General features: G+C 34.2%; 1 pseudogene; it reads left to right on the top strand.

Moving 5' to 3' along the window:
- The first annotated feature begins 1917 nt into the window (after window positions 1-1917).
- On the top strand, window positions 1918-2797 carry LOC114048290 (annotated as a pseudogene).
- The last annotated feature ends 15833 nt before the right edge of the window (window positions 2798-18630 follow it).

Consider the following 18630-nt stretch of genomic DNA (forward strand, 5'->3'; position numbering starts at 1 on the left):
AGATAGATAGATAGATAGATAGATAGATAGATAGATAGATAGATAGACATTTTTTTATCTTGCACACTGGATTGGAGATTTCCCTTGGTTAAGCTGATCAAGGCAATAATCTAAATCTTATAATTTTGAGATTCTTCTTTCTGCAAACCCTACTCCTGCCCAAATTCAGACACCTGAACCATACTTAATTATTGGTTTGAATCCTCAGATATAATATTTTTGAAATATGTTTTTATACCTAATATTCCATTTTAAAGGGAATTCCATTTTTACTGTATGGACAACTTAAATAGCCTTTAAGAGGTGTCTCTCCTATTGCCTCATGACCAGATTAATCTGAATTACTCTGTATTAAATGGGATTGTTTTTAGGATATTTCTAATTATGTTTTATGACACTTTCTATATACCATCTAGATGGCTTCATGGTATTGTAATATATAATGACTATTATTTTGATTTACATAGTACTTTATAAAACAGATACGTGTATGTTTATGCATTCCGTACACATGCACACACATAGACCCATATCATATATACATACAATTTACATATGTCTATATATGTATGTATATGTATGTATTTATTTGTTTGCTTGTTAGTTTGTTTTTCCACTTGACATCAAACTTAAGGTTTCCTCTTTCTACCTTTATGACATAAGCCCTGATTCTGTCATCTGGAGATAAACAGGACAAATTTAATCCATACACAACATGACAGACCTTCAAATACTTGAAAACAATTATTATGCCTTCACGGAATCTTCTCTCATTCAGGCATAAATTTCCAGGTCCATAGACTGGTCAAAGCATTTTATCTAAATTCACATAACTGGACACTGGTGGATCCATGTTTTTTCTCATTCTTAGTATAATGTTGATTCACCCCCTCCTCCATATTCTAATCTACAGTGTCTTCTTGATGGTAATTAAATGTTTGACTGGAACTTGCCCATCTGTATCATAGAATGATAATCTGATAGAAATAGTATAATGGGATATATTCATTTGAAGCACCATTTGAGCTTTATACATGTGATAATAGACCTAAGAGATTTCCATCAAGAAAATTATCACTCATACTTGTGTAAGGCAGTTAAATCTTACCCACTTCAATCATTCCTAGACTTTATTTATTTATTTCCTGGGAAGCATGCATTCATGGCTAGAAATACTAAACAGCAGTCACAATAAATCCAGTAGGCTTTTATTTTGAATTGTCCAGTTTTGTTCGACTTAAAGTCATTGTATATAATTAATTAAAATTTAACTAGTCTGAAAAAACATCAGCAACTTTTCTTGTACATCTGGGGACAAAAATACTAAATACCCAACCAACTTGAATTTCATTTCTGTGGACCATTCTAATGATAATCTTAATTATCTGCAGATGAATTTTTTTTTTTGCCTCCCACATAATGGGTCTATACTAATTTATATGGCTCTTAGATAAAGTGTATGGCTTATTCCAATTAAACTAACCCCTTTTATATGTAACAGGGACTGTTATTTATTTATTTATTTTTGAGCTTCTGATTGGACAAAGTTGGGATTCCTTCATTACCAATTTAAAAACTATCAGTCTAGGGGACAGCTAGGTGGCAGCTGGGTGGCATAGTGGATAGAGCACCGGTCCTGGAGTCAGGAGGACCTGAGTTCAAATTCGGCCTCAGACCAGACACTTGACACTTACTAGCTGTGTAACCCTGGGCAAGTTACTTAACCCCAATTGCCTCACTTAAAAAAAAAAAATATGTCGGTTTGTCGTCTGCCGCCAGGCTGGTAGGTTGTGGACCCTGCATGCTTGCAGCACTGGGGAGGCTGGCGGTGTCTGTGGTTGGAGAACCCGGTGGCAGGACAGACTTCGACTGTCTTCCCAGTGTCCACAGCTGAGGAGTGCATTGCTTGGAGCCGAGATGGCTGACGACCTGGGAGTGGTGGGAATTGGATGGGTCAGGAGCCAGCGGCGGCAGCACAGATCTATCAGATAATGAAGAAAAAGAAAAAGACACAAATATGACAGAAATGATTCAGCAACAACCAACCCCAGTGCCTATTTCACCCAAGAAAGACAAGCAACCCAAAGAATGTTTCCTGTTTCCGGCAAAATAAAAGGACGAAGAGGACCCCCAAGATCAAGAAGAGACAAAAGAAGAAAATTTCTGACCTTCTTCCAAAATCAGAACCGTAGCCAGGAGTCCCAGAAGACCTGCAGAAGCTGGCGATGGATCAGTTGAGAATCAAGGAATTGAATTAGAAGAATTGAAACTGCTAGATTCCTGTTTCCTCTCAGACAATGATCAGTCTCATAGCCTTTCTTCATATCTAAAGCAAATCTGTCCTAAAAGGACCAAACTTCGAAGGAACCACAAGGAGAAGTCACTGGTGATGTCAACAATCTATAGCTCTGCACTTGGAGCCTTGGAACTCATTATATCAATGTCAGCAATCAAAGGAGACTGCAAAGTGTTGAGGTTATTTGCAAAACACATAAAGATTCAGGAGCAGGTAAAGTTGTTGGAAAAAGGTGTGGTGCATCTGGGAGTGGGAACACTTGGAAGGATCAAAGCACTCATTCAGCAAGATGTCCTTAACTTGAACTCCCTGAAGTATCTGGTTTTTGATTGGAACTGGAGAGATCTGAAGTTGAAGAGACTGATGCATATTTCTGAGATAAGAAAAGTTGTTGAACTGCTGGAAATGAAACTAAGAAGCCTATGTAGAGCCAAATCTTTGAGGCTGGGACAGTTTTTTTTTAATTTCCAAATTCTAATGAAGATTCAAGCTTTGACATAAGGGTAGAATTTGCATCTGTATTTAATGCCACCAAGCACTGCCAAATGAGTCATGCACAGGACGGATGTTTGCTTTTTGGGATGCTTTAGCAGGCCTTTATCTTATTGCCATTTTTGCCAGTTTCCTTCTCTTTATAATAAAGTAGAACAAGTTTGTGCCATTTTTACTAGGACAAAAAATTATCCCTGAGTTTCTTTAGCTTTCATCTTAGTTGTTTGATTTGTATGGCATAACAAGTGGTTTTTATGATTACATAATAATAAATAATCATAAAAGATAGTTGTTATGGTTGAGAAATAGAAAAGTTCATCAGCAAGATATTAAGTAAGCAAGACTGAGAAAAAAATGAATATTGTTGCCTAGAGGTCAGAAGTCTATATAAGCTCTGAGAATCCTTATCCCAACTTTGACTCTAATAAGCAAATCTTGGGTATTAGAGTAAGGTTACCTCTCCTTCATGGTTCTAGGGGGTAATGCTGAGGAATTGAGGGTGATTCTTTAATATTAGTGACTATCTTTCACTGTTTCGATACTCTCTTCTACCCCAGCTCCACCCCACCCCCCACAACATTATTAGCCAAGAATTAATTTATTCAACCATCCTTAAATAACTCTGAGAAAGATGTATTTACTAAGTTGGTATAATAAAACAACATGGCAAAAGTCTTCCACAAATATATACAGAATGAGGGCAATATTGGCTTGAACTTAGAAAATAGCTATGCTAAATGGGTAACTCACAGATCTTCAGTGTTATGAATCTTTTCTCCTTTTCATTGTGAACTCAAGAAATTCTCCTGTGTCATGGCATAGGTTTTTTTTTTTTTTCTGGGCTCCTTGTAGGGCAATTGATTTATATTCAGTAGATCCTTGGCTCCCAATGGAGAAACTGCTGTCAGCTGATCCAGGGATGGATCAGTGAGATTATGGGAAATGTTACATCCTAGTCTGGGACCATAAAATTTTTCAAGGTCTTCCTCTTGCTAATATTGCTTTTTAGGGGGAGAGAGGAGACCTAGATCAAAACTGAATCCAAATTCTTTCCTTTTCCCCCAGGCATTTCCTTTCAGGGTGATTGGGTTCTGGTACCTTCTACCCTCCCAAGCTTGCCATCCATGAGAACTCTCAATGACAATTAACTTGATGCTTATATACAGAACCCAAGTGATATAATGAAATCCATCAGTTTTGGAACATATTTACTCTCTGGTGTCATTTCAAATGATCCATTTTTTTAAGACTTTTCACAATTAATCTATGATTGAGAATAATTACTTGACTGAGCAACTAATAATTTAATTCTAGTGGTTTGGGGTAACTTGATGGAGTAAATATCAATGAATCTCATCCTAACAGTTTGATAAACCCAAGAACATAAATTTCTGAGTTGATGACTCCATTTCAAAAAGAACAGCTGGGAAAATTGTAAATTAATTTGGCAAAATGAGGTTTATACCAGCATTCTATACCATTTAGAGCATTAAACTACAAATGTATAGCTGACCCAACTATAAAAGGTTATAGTTAGCATGAAATTGATTAGGACCAAGAATGAATACAAGGAAGTGCTTCCATGATTTGAATTCATTTGAAATATTTGAGGTTACAAAGAGGTCACTAAAAAAAAAGGAAAAGGACCTTCATGTGCAAAAATATTTATAGCATCTCTGTGCTGGTAAAAAAAAAATAGAAATTGAGGGGATGCACATAAATTGGAAAATTGCTTAACAAGTTGTGGTATGTGAATGCAATGGAATTCAAGTAGAGTTTTTTTTTTCCTTTCTTAAAAACAAAAATTCTGGAAAACATTTTTTTTCTGTAATAAGTTTTTCATATATATTAAAAATGGTTGATCAATAAATCCACCTACTTTAATTTTTTTTCAAAACATCAGGATATTTTGCTGTCATGTCTTTATGACATTGACTTTCCAGTAATTTTAACTTTATCTTATTTAAGTGAATTTATAAAGCAATCAAACCAATTAATGATTGCAAGAAAAAAAATCTTCACTATCCACTTCATTTCCATTTTCTTTCAGTGCCTTCAGTAAGCTTGAAACTTTTTACTGAATGGTTACTCTGCTAAGAGGAATTTGTTTCTAGTTGCTATCTTTAATCCAAACAGTTGAAAATTATCCTTTTCTCTCATTTGTAACATATGAGTTCATTGAAGTTGTTTGTAAACTACAAAAAAAAAACCTTACATAATTTGGCCTTTTTCTTTTCTTTTGCCTACATGTTTTATAATATTCCATGTTACTGATTCAGACATTCTGACATGTTCATGCCATTCAATTATATCAAATTTTTGTTTAGATAGATAGATATGTGTCTGTGTATATATATATATGAACATATATATGCATATATATGAATATATATGTGAACATATATATGAATATATATATGAACTATATATGAATATATATGAATATATATATATATATGAACATATATATTAAAGCTTCTTTTTTGGCACTGGCAATATTTCTATCTAAAGTATTCTTTCTTTTGTACATTTCATTAAAGACTATTTTTCTAAAAAAAATACAACTATTGGTAATATGGTATATAATCACATGTCTACACATGACGATAGACAAGCTGTTGTTGTGAAGTCATTTTTTTCAGTTGTTTATGACTCTTCATGACCTCATTTGGGATTTTTTTGGCAAAGATACTGAGGTGGTTTGTCATTTCCTTATTTAGTTAATTTTGCAGGTGAGAAACTGAGGCAAAAAGGGTTAAATGACTTCACCAGGGTCACACCACTAGTAAATGTCTGAAGCTAGATTTGAATTTATGTCTTCCTAATTCCAGGTTTACCACTCTTTCCACTGTGCCACCTAGCTACAAGTAAAGACTGCTGATTTAGAGTCATGTTAAAACTCATTAACTAGCTTGTAAGCATAACATTAATTGAATTTTGGCACACATTAAATGTATGCCAAATGTAATTTTATAATTTATACTACATCACATTTTCATTTTCAAATGTTCACTAATTATGAACTACCTGTATATCATTTAAAAAAAAGATTAGAGTACAATAAAATGATACACTTTGAAAAACTCCGGCTTCAAAATGAGGAGGCACTTAAACCAAGAAAGAAAAGGGATTATAAGTGATAAAAACAAATAACTATGATTATGTAATTTGTCATACACATACACACACATAGAACTATGTACCTACAAGCAGAAATAAAGTTATAAATTGTGAAGGGAGATCTTTTCAGTAAGTAATTCTGATAAAGATTGTATATCAAAAACATCAGAACTTGATAAAAAAATGAGGCCAAAGCACCTTTCTCAATGCAAGAATTCTAAAGATTGGCAGACATGATCAATAAAAAGAATATTAATTCTGGGAAGGGCTATGAGAAAACAGGAACTGAATTCATCATCAATTCTGAAAAACAATTTGAAGATACGCTAAAAAAAATTACACTATGTACCATACAATCAGTAATATCATTATTAAGAACACATTCCATCAATCAAGGGCATCTGGAAGCCAAGATGGCAGAGTAAAAAGGTAGTTGCTCTCACTCTCCCCTATCAACCTCTGAAAACCCAGAAAATATAACCCCAGAAAAAAAAAAACCCTGGAACAGCTGAACCAGAAGAAAGACAGAGTGCAGCAGTGCAGTAGCCCAGGGAGCTAGAGAGATTAATGGGAAAGGCCCTTCTTACCCTGGGGAATGGGCAGCAGTATGAAACAGGAGTCGCCCAGCCAGCTAGTGGAAAGATCCACTTTAGCACACCAGGAGGAGATTCTAGTGCCTTGGCATTCTACGCAAACGGGTTTCCCAGAGCCTCAGCAAAAATAGGGGAAGCAACACTACAAAGGGCCCCAGGCGGATAAGCACTCAGCAGCATTCATCTGAAAAGAGCTGAAGAAAGTACCCTAGAGGTGCCAAAAAGTTCCAGCCTTGTTGATTCCAGTCCAATACCAGGTAAGCTGTCAGAACCCTACAGCCTCCAACTGCCAACCAGGAGGAGATCCCAAAGCCCAGGTGGTGGAGCAGGCAAACGCCAACAGCTGGACCTCCGAGTGCCTCAGTGAGGGTAGGGTAACTGGTGGAAACCAGCTCAGAAAACCACCAGGTGCCTTGGCATTCTATAGCAAAGAAGTCTCCCAGTACCTTAACAGAAATATGGGAGGCAGCACTGCAAGGGGCCCCAGGCAGATAAACACCTGGCAACACTTACCTAAAAGGAGCTAAACAAAGCTAAAGGAAAGGAAAAGCAGGTGACCTAGATTTACCTGAAAGTCCCAGCCTTGCTGATTCCAGCCCAACACCAGATAAGCTGCTGGAACCCTACAGCCTCCAATTGCCAACATAAAAGGCCCCAACACACAAAGCCAGTGAACAAGACCTAGGCTCCCAACACAAGAAGCTTGGGTCAGTGCCCTCTGCTCCCCAGCAGGAGAGCTTAATCTCTTTAAAAGCCAGGGAATAAAGAAACACCATGAGTAAAAAGAAACGTACAATAGATTCCTATTATGAGAAGAGTGAAGATTAAGACAGAAATTCTGAAGAGGACAACACTGTCATCAAACCCACATCTGCAATATCAAAAGGGAATATGAACTGGTTTGAAGCCCAAAAAGCCTTCTTAGAAGAACTCAAGAAGGATTTTAAAAGTCAAATGAGAGAGGTAGAGGAGTCCTTTAAAGGTACAATTGGCCAATTGGAAAAAAAGTACACTGAAGAAAACAAATCCCTAAAACACACAATTAGCCAATTGGAAAAAAAGTACAATGAAGAAAATAAATCCCTTAAAAATACAATTGGCCAATTGGAGAAGAAAGTACAAAATCTAACAGAAAATAATGATATGTTAAAAATTGGAATTGAACAAATGGAAACTAATGACTCTATGAGAGAGCAAGAATCAGTCAAACAAACAAAAAAATGAAAAAATAGATGAAAACATAAAATATCTCATGGGTAAAACAGTTGATCTGGAAAATCTATCCAGGAGAGACAATTTAAAAATTATATGGCTACCTGAAAGTCATGATGAAAAAAAGAGCCTGGATAATATCCTTCAGGAAATCATATAGGAAAACTGCCCTGAAGTCCTAGAACCTGAAGGTAAAATAACTATAGAAAGAATCCGTCGTTCCCTGCCTGAAAGAGGTCCCAAATTGAAAATGCCAAGGAATATAATAGCTAAATTTCAAAATTACCAGATAAAAAAGAAATTACTGCAAGCAGAACAGAGAGAAACAATTTAAATATCATGGAACCACGGTCAGGATTACACAGGACCTTGTAGCCTCTACATAAAAAGACCTGGGGCATGGAACGTGATATTCCATAAGGCAAAGGAGCTTGGAATGCAGCCAAGGATTAACTACCCAGTGAAAATGAGCATGATTTTTCAGGGAAGGAGATGGATATTCAACAAAATAGGGGACTTCCAAATGTTCCTGATAAAAAGACCAGAGCTCAACAGAAAATTTGATCTTCAAGTACAAGATTCGAGAGACATAAAAAGGTAAATGGGACAGAAAAATTCAATATGTTGTTAATAAGGGCAAAATGTTTACATCCCTACAAGGGAAGATGTCACTTGCAACTCTTGAGAACTGTATTGTTATTATACCATGCTAAAGGAGTATACATAAAGGGGGTAGATATAAGTTGACTTTGATGTAATGATAAAAAAAAAATTAATCAAGTGGGTTAAATCAATCCAAGTAAGTGGATTAGTCTGAGCTAAGAAAATGTACTTAGAAAGGAGGAGGCAGACAAGGGTAAATTACGTTACAGGAAAAGACACAAAAACCTATTAGAGCAGAGGTAAAGAAGGGAGGGGATGAGCATTGTTTGAACCTTACTATCATCAGATTTGGCTCAAGAAGGGAATAACATAATCAGTTAGGTGTAGAAATCTAACTTGTACTATAGGTAGTAGCAGAGGAAAGGGGAAAGAAAAGGGAGAGGTGATAGAATGGAGGGAAGAAGCAATAAGGCTAAAGGGGAAGAAAAGGGAAAGGGATAATAGAAAGGAGGTGAGACCCAAGCAGGCACTGGTCAAAAGCAAAACACTAGTGAGGGGGGGAAAGGAGAAAGGAGAAAGAAAAGCATAAATAGGGGGGAAAAAAGGATGGAGAAAAAAGACACAGATAGTAATCATAACTGTAAATATAAAAGGGATGAACTCTCCCATAAAATGGAAGCATATAGAAGATTGGATTAAAAACCATAATCCTACAATATGTTGTTTACAGGAAACACCTTTGAAAGAGAGTGACACACACAGGGTAAAGGTAAAAGGCTGGAGCATAATATATTATGCTTCAGCTGAAATAAAAAAAGCAGGGGTAGCAATCCTGATCTCAGACAAAGCAAAAGCAAAAATAGATCTTATCAAAAGAGACAAAGAAGGAAACTACATCCTGCTAAAAGGCACCATAGACAATAAAATAATATCATTATTAAACATATATGCAACAAATGGTATAGCATCCAAATTCTTAGAGGAGAAGTTCAGGGAGTTACAAGAAGAAATAGAAAACAAAACTATACTAGTGGGGGACCTCAACCTCCCCCTATCTGAACTAGATAAATCTAACCACAAAATAAACAAGAAAGAAGTTAAGGAGGTGTACAGAACATTAGAAAAGTTAGGTATGATAGACCTCTGGAGAAAAGTGAATGGGGATAGAAAGGAATATACTTTTTTCTTGGTGGTACATGGCACATACACAAAAATTGACCATGTATTAGGGCATAAAAATCTCACAATCCAATGCAGAAAGGCAAAAATATTAAATGCATCCTTTTCAGATCATGATACAATAAAAATTATATGTAATAAAGGGCCATGGAAAGATAGACTAAAAAATAATTGGAAATTAAATAATCTAATCCTAAAAAATTATTGGGTCAAAGAACAAATCATAGAAACAATCAATAATTTCATTCAAGAGAATCACAATAATGAGACAACATACCAAAACTTATGGGATGCAGCAAAAGCAGTTCTTAGGGGAAGTTTTATATCTCTAAATGCTTACATAATAAAATAGAAAAAGAGGAGATCAATGAATTGGTCATACAACTAAAAAAACTAGAAAAAGAACAAATTAAAAATCCTCAATTAAAGACCAAATTAGAAATATTGAAAACCAAAGGAATAGTTAATAAAATTTAAATTAAGAAAACTATTGAACTAATAAATAAAACCAAGAGTTGGTTTTATGAAAAAACCAACAAAATAGATAAACCTTTGGTTAATCTAATTAAAAAAAAGAAAGAAGAAAACCAAATTACTAGTATCAAGAATGAAAAGGGTGAAAGTACCACCAGGGAAGAGGACATTAAAACAACAATTAGGAATTATTTTGCCCAACTATATGCCAACAAATTTGACAATCTTAGTGAAATGGATATATATTCACAAAAATATAAATTGCCCAGAATAACAGAAGAGGAAGTAAAATACTTAAATAACCCCATCTCAGAAAAAGAAATTGAACGGGTCATTGATGAACTCCCTAGGAAAAAATCTCCAGGGCCAGATGGATTTACATGCAAATTCTATCAAACATTTAAAGCGCAATTAATTCCAATACTATATAAACTATTTGGTAAAATAGGTAAAGAAGGAATCTCACCAAATTCTTTTTATGATACAAATATGGTGCTGATACCTAAACCAGGAAGAGTCAAAACAGAGAAGGAAAATTATAGACCAATCTCCCTAATGAATATAGATGCAAAATTTTTAAACAAAATATTAGCAAATAGATTACAGCAATTTATCACATGAATAATACACTATGACCAGGTAGGATTTATGCCAGGAATGCAGGGCTGGTTCAATATAAGGAAAACTATCAGCATAATCCATCATATCAACACCAAAACTAACAGAAACCACATGATCATCTCAATAGATGCAGAAAAAGCTTTCGACAAAATAGAACATCCATTCCTATTAAAAACACTAGAGAGCATAAGAATAACTGGACTCTTCCCTAAAATAATAAATAGCATCCATCTAAAACCTTCAGCAAGCATACTATGTAATAGGGACAAGCTGAAGCATTTCCAGTAAGATCGGGGGTGAAACAAGGATGTCCATTATCACCACTGTTATTCAACATTGTACTGGGAATGCTAGCTTTAGCAATAAGAGACGAAAAAGACATTGAAGGCATTAGAATAGGCAAAGAAGAAACAAAGCTACCACTCTTTGCAGATGACATAATGTTATACTTAGAGAATCCCAGAGAATCAAGTAAAAAACTACTTGAAATAATAAACAACTTTAGGAAAGTTGCAGGCTATAAAATAAACCCACATAAATCACTGGCATTTCTATATATTACCAACAAAGCCCAACAGCAAGAGATAGAAAGAGAAATTCCATTTAAACTTACTGCAGACATTATAAAATATTTAGGAGTCTACCTACTGAAACAAATGCAGGAACTCTATGAACAAAATTACAAAACACATTTCACACAAATAAAATCAGATCTAAATAATTGGAAAATCATCAGTTGCTCATGGGTAGGCCGAGCTAATATAATAAAAATGACAATTCTACCTAAGCTAATTTACCTATTCAGTGCCATATCAATCAAACTACCAAAAAATTATTTTATAGAGTTAGAAAAAGTAATAACAAGATTGATTTGGAAGAACAAAAGGTCCAGAATATCAAGATAACTAATGAAAAGAAATGCAGGGGAAGGTGGCCTAGCCATTCCAGACCTTAAATTGTATTATAAAGCAGCAATCATTAAAACTGCTTGATACTGGCTAAGAAATAGAGTGGGGGATCAGTGGAATAGGTTAAGTATGCAAGACACAGTAGTCAATGACTATGGCAATCTATAATTTGATAAGCCCAAAGACCCCAGCTTCTGGAATAAGAACCCACTCTTTGAAAAAAACTGCTGGGGAAACTGGAAAAGAGTATGGCAGAAACTAGGCATAGACCAAAATCTCACACCATATACCAAAATAAAGTCAAAATAGGTACATGATTTAGATATAAAGGCTGATACTATAAGCAAACTGAGAGAGCAAGGAATAGTTTACCTGTGAGATCTATGGAGAACAGAAGAATTCATGACCAAATTGGAGATAGAGAACATTATGAAAAGCAAAATACATAATTTTGATTACATTAAATTGAAAAGTTTTTGCACAAACAAAGCCAATGCAACTAAGATTAGAAAGAAGGTAGAAAATTGGGAAAGAATTTTTACAGCCAGTCTCTCTTATAAGGGCCTCATTTCTAAAATATATAGAGAATTAAGTCTAATTTATAAGAATATAAGCCATTCCCCAACTGATAAATGGTCAAAGGATATGAACAGACAGTTCTCAGATGAAGAAATTCAAGCCATCTATAGTCATGTGAAAAAATGCTCTAAATCACTATTGATTAGAGAAATGCAAATCAAAACAACTCTGAGGTACCACATCACACCTATCAGAATGATCAACATGGCAAAACAGGAAAATAATAAATGTTGGAGTGGATGTGGTAAAATTGGAACACTAATGCATTGTTGGTGGAGTTGTGAAATGATCCAACCATTTTGGAGAGCAATTTGGAACTATGCCCAAAGGGCTATAAAAATGTGCATACCCTTTGACCCAGCAATAGCACTTCTAGGGCTATATCCCAAAGAGATCACACAAATGGGAAAAGGACCTACATGTACAAAAATATTCATAGCAGCTCTTTTTGTGGTGGCAAAGAATTGGAAATTGAGAGGATGCCCATCAATTGGGGAATGGCTGAGCAAGTTGTGGTATATGAATGTGATGGAATACTATTGTGCTATAAGAAATGATGAACAGGCTGACTTCAGAAAAACCTGGAAAGACTTGTATGGTCTGATGCTGAGTGAAGTGAGCAGAACAAAGAGAATGTTGCACACGACAGCCACGTTGTGTGATGACTAATATTGATAAACTTAACCCTTCCTGGCAATACAAGGATTTAAGACATCTCCAAAGCCTTGTGAAGAAAAATGCTATCCACACTCAAAGAAATAACTATGGAAGCTGAACTGTAATTTTTTTTCTCTTCTGTTGAGTTTTGTTTCCTCTTTCTGATGGTTCCTCCTATTGGTTTTAATTTCTATTCACAACATCTCTAATGTGAATATATGTTTAATATGAATGTAAATGTATAGCATATATCAGATTGTGCACCATCTTGGGGAGGGTGGTGGGGAGGAAGGGGGAGAAAAATTTTAAACTCAAAAGCATATGGAAGTGATTATTGATAAATCAAAATAAATTAATAAAAAAAATTAAAAAAATAAAAATAAATAAATAAATAGCCCTATTAAAAAAAAAAGCACACATTCCCAAAAAGGTCAAAGGGAAAGGTTTATGTGAAAAAAATAGCTATAACAATATTTTTGTCATAGCAAAATCTAAAATCAAAGTGAATACCATTAATTAGAGAATGATTGAACAAAGTTTGTCATATGAATGTAATGGAATGTTATTGTTTCATGGAAAATAAAATAATTCATAGGAAAATTGGGAAAATTGAGTGAACTGATACAAAATCAATGAGAAGTTCCATCCCTAAGAAAACTAAAAACAAATTGTATGACAATTCCACTAATATAAAGAAAATCAAGATTGAAAGACATCAGAGCTATGATTATATTTTTATGATCATATATTTTTATTATTATAAACATAAATCTAGAAACTTGAAACTAGCTCATCAAATTGTAACTAGATGATAATAGGGGGTAACACCCAAATGTACCAAGATAAACTTTGGGTTGAAGCTTAAAGAAATTATATATTATTTTAAAAAGTCACTGAATACTTTACTTATTGTGAAAAACTTCAGGTTAAATGAATAATTGGTTAATTAAAATGTATAATGATTCATGAACACTTACAAAGAGGGAAGGAAAAAATGAAAAAAATTGACCAGTCCAAATGTTTTTTTTTCTGTCATGTTTTAAAAATGTATTATGACAAACTACAAGTGTTGTAACAGTTTGAAGTTTTCTCTGTGAATAAAATAACAATTTTAGAATAGAAGTTTGATAAAACATGTCTTGACTAGATACACAGGCATGAGCTATGTGGGGACCATCAAACTACGGCCTGCAGCCCAAATCTGGCCAACTGTCTGTTTTTTGATGGCCCAACAGTATATTTAAAAAAAAAATCTTAGCTTACATACAAAAACCAGGCAGTAGGACAGATTTGCCTCTTGGGCCTCAGTTTGCTGACCCCTAGTCTAGGACATTGAAACTTGTTTAGGTAAATACATTTAATTGGATTAAGTTAAATTAAATTCAACAAATACTGGAGAACTGGGCACATACAAGGCTCTGGGCTAGGTTCTGGGCTAGGTAATGCAATTGAATGCATTAGTCCAAAAGAAAGTTTAGTTAAAACTTATTATCACCAGAAAAAGAATGGCTAGTAAGAGAAAGGGATAACTGCTGCACCAAGTGTGTTCCATTCTTACCCAGGAAATGTCAGGTTCTCTAAAGGAAGAACATGATTGAATCATCTAGGATGGACAGGCGTAGACATCAATTGTCATCTGTAACACTGAAGAGATTACATATGGAAATAAGAACAAAGATACACTCAAGAATTGAAAAAAAAATCTCTTAAATGTTTTTTAATGATTTCAGATGTCCTTCCCAAACTGGCAGTGACCATTTCACCTTATAATCTTTAGTAAAACCATAAAGCAATATATTTCTAAGGAGAGAGGTAGACTACAATCCTGGTTAATGATAGAAACACTAGCACAGATTTAAAGTCTCAGAAATTGATCCTTTTATTAGAAATTAATTGGGTACAGTATTTGAAGAGTCTATTGTCTTACTGAACAAAGTGATAGTTCAAGCATTACAACAGATTTAAATTCTTTCATTGTATTGAATTGAAATATAAGTATGATACTAAAGAAATTCATACCTCAAAATAGAAAAAATGTTCTGTCAAAGATAAAATACTACATGTGTTCAGAAGATGGGTTTTTTTATTTTTTCAATTCCAGTATATAAAAGAGAACATTTTAGATTAAAAAATTAATGTAATAAAATACATTTTAATTTCATTTCATGTCTTTTGTTTTTATATCACTTTAATTTTTAAATTTGTACCTTCTCACTGCACCAAAAAGAATTGCTTATAATGAGAGAGAGGGACAGGGACAGAGACAGAGAGAGAGAGAAGGAAAAGAAAGAAGGGAAGGAAGAAAGGAAAACCAGCACATCAATACATGCTGGAAAAAAAAATACATTGCTTCCAGGCCCCTAGTCCCTCATCTCTTCAAAAAAGTGGGGGAAGTGCATTTCTCATCCCTTATTCATGACCTAGGAGATTAGGATTCTTTACATATTTATAGAAAAATAAGTAATTGCTTATTGGAAAATAGGTCTTCTAATAAACTGAGGTGGAGGCTCAGAGCTAACTAATGAATAACAAAAAGTTTGTAATTTTTAAAAGTTTGTAATATTAATAATTAGTAAGTTTGTATCCTCACATGCATCTGGATTACCTTAGAAGTAAGGATGATGAAAATCATTGTAGTAACTAGTGAAGTAATACAATGGCCAAAGTGTTGGTTTATTTTTCCTCACTCTACTTCTTTGTTATACAGGAGCTTTTATGATGGCAAGGGAAATCATTGTGAAGAGGACAAATTCAAAAATCAATGATCAATTAGAAATAATTATCTCTAAATTAAATTTTATGTATGAAATGTGTTACTGTGTGTGTATGTAAGTTGATATTTTGACTTTTTTTGGCTAATTGAATAGTATAGTAACAAAGATCTAGATAGATAGGTATCTGAATATGTAGCTCTATCTTTCAATATATCTATCTATGGAGATTGTGTATTTAAAAACAAAAACTCTAAGAAAGAAATATGCAGAGATAATGTACATACCTATGGTAAAGATGCCTGCAATTTTTTGTTTCCTGTCATATAATTTTCATATGAATAATAGGAGGACTTTGAAGTCAATAAAAGGAAAATTCTGATCCCCATTACTGTTATGTGGTTATTGAACAAATGTATATTGCTTAGTTATAATTAAGCTAAAAAAATAGGAGTCAGTTTACCACCATGAACTAGAAGTGAAATATCTCACTGAACAGACCCTGCTTTAGACCAAAATGTGGTTATAATAATTAATCTCAGAATCTGATGGAAAAAAGATTTTACCTTCCTCTGCACTGCCATATGCTGCCTAGTTGAAAAAAAAAACCAAAAAGTCTGCTCTTTATCTCTTCATTGCTGTTTGTCACCTTGGTGTTACAGAGACCATCAAGGGAGAAATACTGGAGTTCTGCAAATACAGGCTACATTTTCTAAATCAGTGTATATTCATTGCACAACAGCAATGATGATGTGCAAGTCATGGCTGTCTGAAGAGCAAAGTGGCTGGCATAGATGTGGCTCTTTCCAATGGAGGACTACCCTAATTTAGCAAGGGAGCTAAACACATAAGCCCTGGAGTCACTTGTCCAATACCAACCTAAAATTCACCAATGAACTTTTGTATGGAATATTCATCAGGAAAAGAAAATACATAGAAGCCCTCAGTTCCAGAGTTATAGTTTTCCTTTGATGCATCTGTTCTTTAAAAATATGAACTTGCTATTATCGTACTTCATGTATGTATTCACTATCTACAATATACACCAAGCATATTTGGGGGTGAAGGGATAAGTAGTTGCCTTAGGTTTGTGGGTAGAATTACATGTTATAATCATTCTTGTTTTGCCTTATATTTAGTAAGTGGTAGGTGTTAATGGAATAATCTGTCAGATTTGTTAAATAGAAAACATGCCAATTTGCCCTTGGGATCTAAAATGTAACATAGTTGAACAGCATACAAGTGTTACCTTTAAGACCCTGAGAGTTAGTTGCAGCAGCTGATACAACAACTAACCCATTTACCACCTTTGGAAAACCCAAATCTACAAGCATGGATACACACTGAGTTGATCAATCCAATCCAAAAAGAACAAAGAGAAGACAGGAATGGGTCATCCAATGCATCATAGGTACTTATCCAAAGCCATTTGGGTGCCCTTTACATTGGCAGGGATGTTTTGGAGAGACTATATCTGAAGCTTCTTCTTAGATACCCTAGCTTTACAGGGATCCACTATAGAAAATTGTCCTTTTTTTAATTTGAAATTTGGACAGTATTCAGATATGATTCCTTTGCAAGTCAAACAAGTCTATTTGATGCAACTTTTGCTTCTTTGTATAGTAATATTATAATATCATTTGATTTCTTGCATTTATTATAAGTAACTGATATTCCTCTTTAGTGATATCTATCTCTGTTTTTTAACCAATATAGTTAGACCTGTACGGAGGACTCCTAGTAAAAGGAATATTGCATGACTTCTTGGAGATAAAGATATTAAGAGCCCTTTGAAAAATGTTATTGATAATTTGGGAAAATTTGACATATTGAGTTATCTTTAACATATTGAGTTAGGTTTTCATATAAAGTTTGATTTAATATTGATTTATTTCATATTTCAGAAAGGCCTTGCACCCTAATTATCAAGCTATTTATAGAGGATGAGAAGATACTGGATAGGATTGCATTATTGTGGAATTAGAAGTCGAAGTTAGGAATTTTATCAGAAAAGGATGTATGTCCCTCTGTGGAAGAAACATGGGACATTTGGGTCAGAAATGCAATTAAAATATTAACGTATTGACAAATACCTGATGTAGAGAAAGAAGGTATACAATGTAGACAATTGGTAATTGAATGGATTAAGCATTGCATCTAGAGTCAGGAAGATCTGAGGTCAAATCTGGATGCAGACTTTACTAGCTTTGTGGCAAGTCACTTAACCTCTCTCAGCCTCAGTCATTACCTATAAAATGGGGACAATAATGGCATCCAGCTCACAGGTTTGTTGTGAGATTCAAATATTTGTAAAAAACACTTAGCACAGTGCCCAACTCAAAAGGTATTACACAAATGGTGATCCCCCTTTCCCTAATATTTCTTAGAAGTACAATATTCAGAATTATATAAAATCTAAATACTACAAAACCTAAAATCATATTATAAGGGAGCTTTCAGAGGTTAGAAGGGATATTTGGTTTTGATAATACCTCAGGGCAAACATATGCTAGGCTTATTCATTTTACTATTAAGAACAAAAAGACAACAAACAAACAAACCTTTTGGCTTTGTTATTTGGGTTGGTAGTCAGCTATAGAGATTGAGGAACCTGAAGAAGCAAATTGGATTAGACAAAAGGAATTCCACAGTGATGTGGTGTACCTGAAGATCTAAAGGTGTATATATACATATGTACATACAGACACATACATATACATATATATGTAGAGAGAGATATGTATGTATACATATATATGCATATATGTATATATATATAATTGGTTCTGATTACAAGTAAAATTTGTCAAATTTTGATCAGTTGCTAGAAATAGTAAACTATTTTAAAATATAATGTCAAAGCAGAAATGAGTTATTTAAATAGCTCAATATAGAACCAGGATATTTTCTCATGGGAAGTCCACAAAAAACCAATGACAAACCACATTGGACTGCTCACATTCACCAGTAGGAAGCTACAGAAATGCTTATGAGAGATGTAAAAGCAGAAAACAAACAAAACAGAAAGAAAAACCTTCTCCTTTGAAAGCAAAGGACTGCAGGTAAAAACCATTGGATGGAAGATTTACACAAGCAAAGTTACAAATGAATTTGCAATCAAACTATATTTTGTTACAACTCTAACCTGGATGGACATATATGAACCATTTTGTGAAATCCATATA

This window comes from Vombatus ursinus, unplaced genomic scaffold (genome assembly GCF_900497805.2).
Source record: "Vombatus ursinus unplaced genomic scaffold, bare-nosed wombat genome assembly UNPS02014792.1, whole genome shotgun sequence".
Taxonomy (NCBI): domain Eukaryota; kingdom Metazoa; phylum Chordata; class Mammalia; order Diprotodontia; family Vombatidae; genus Vombatus; species Vombatus ursinus.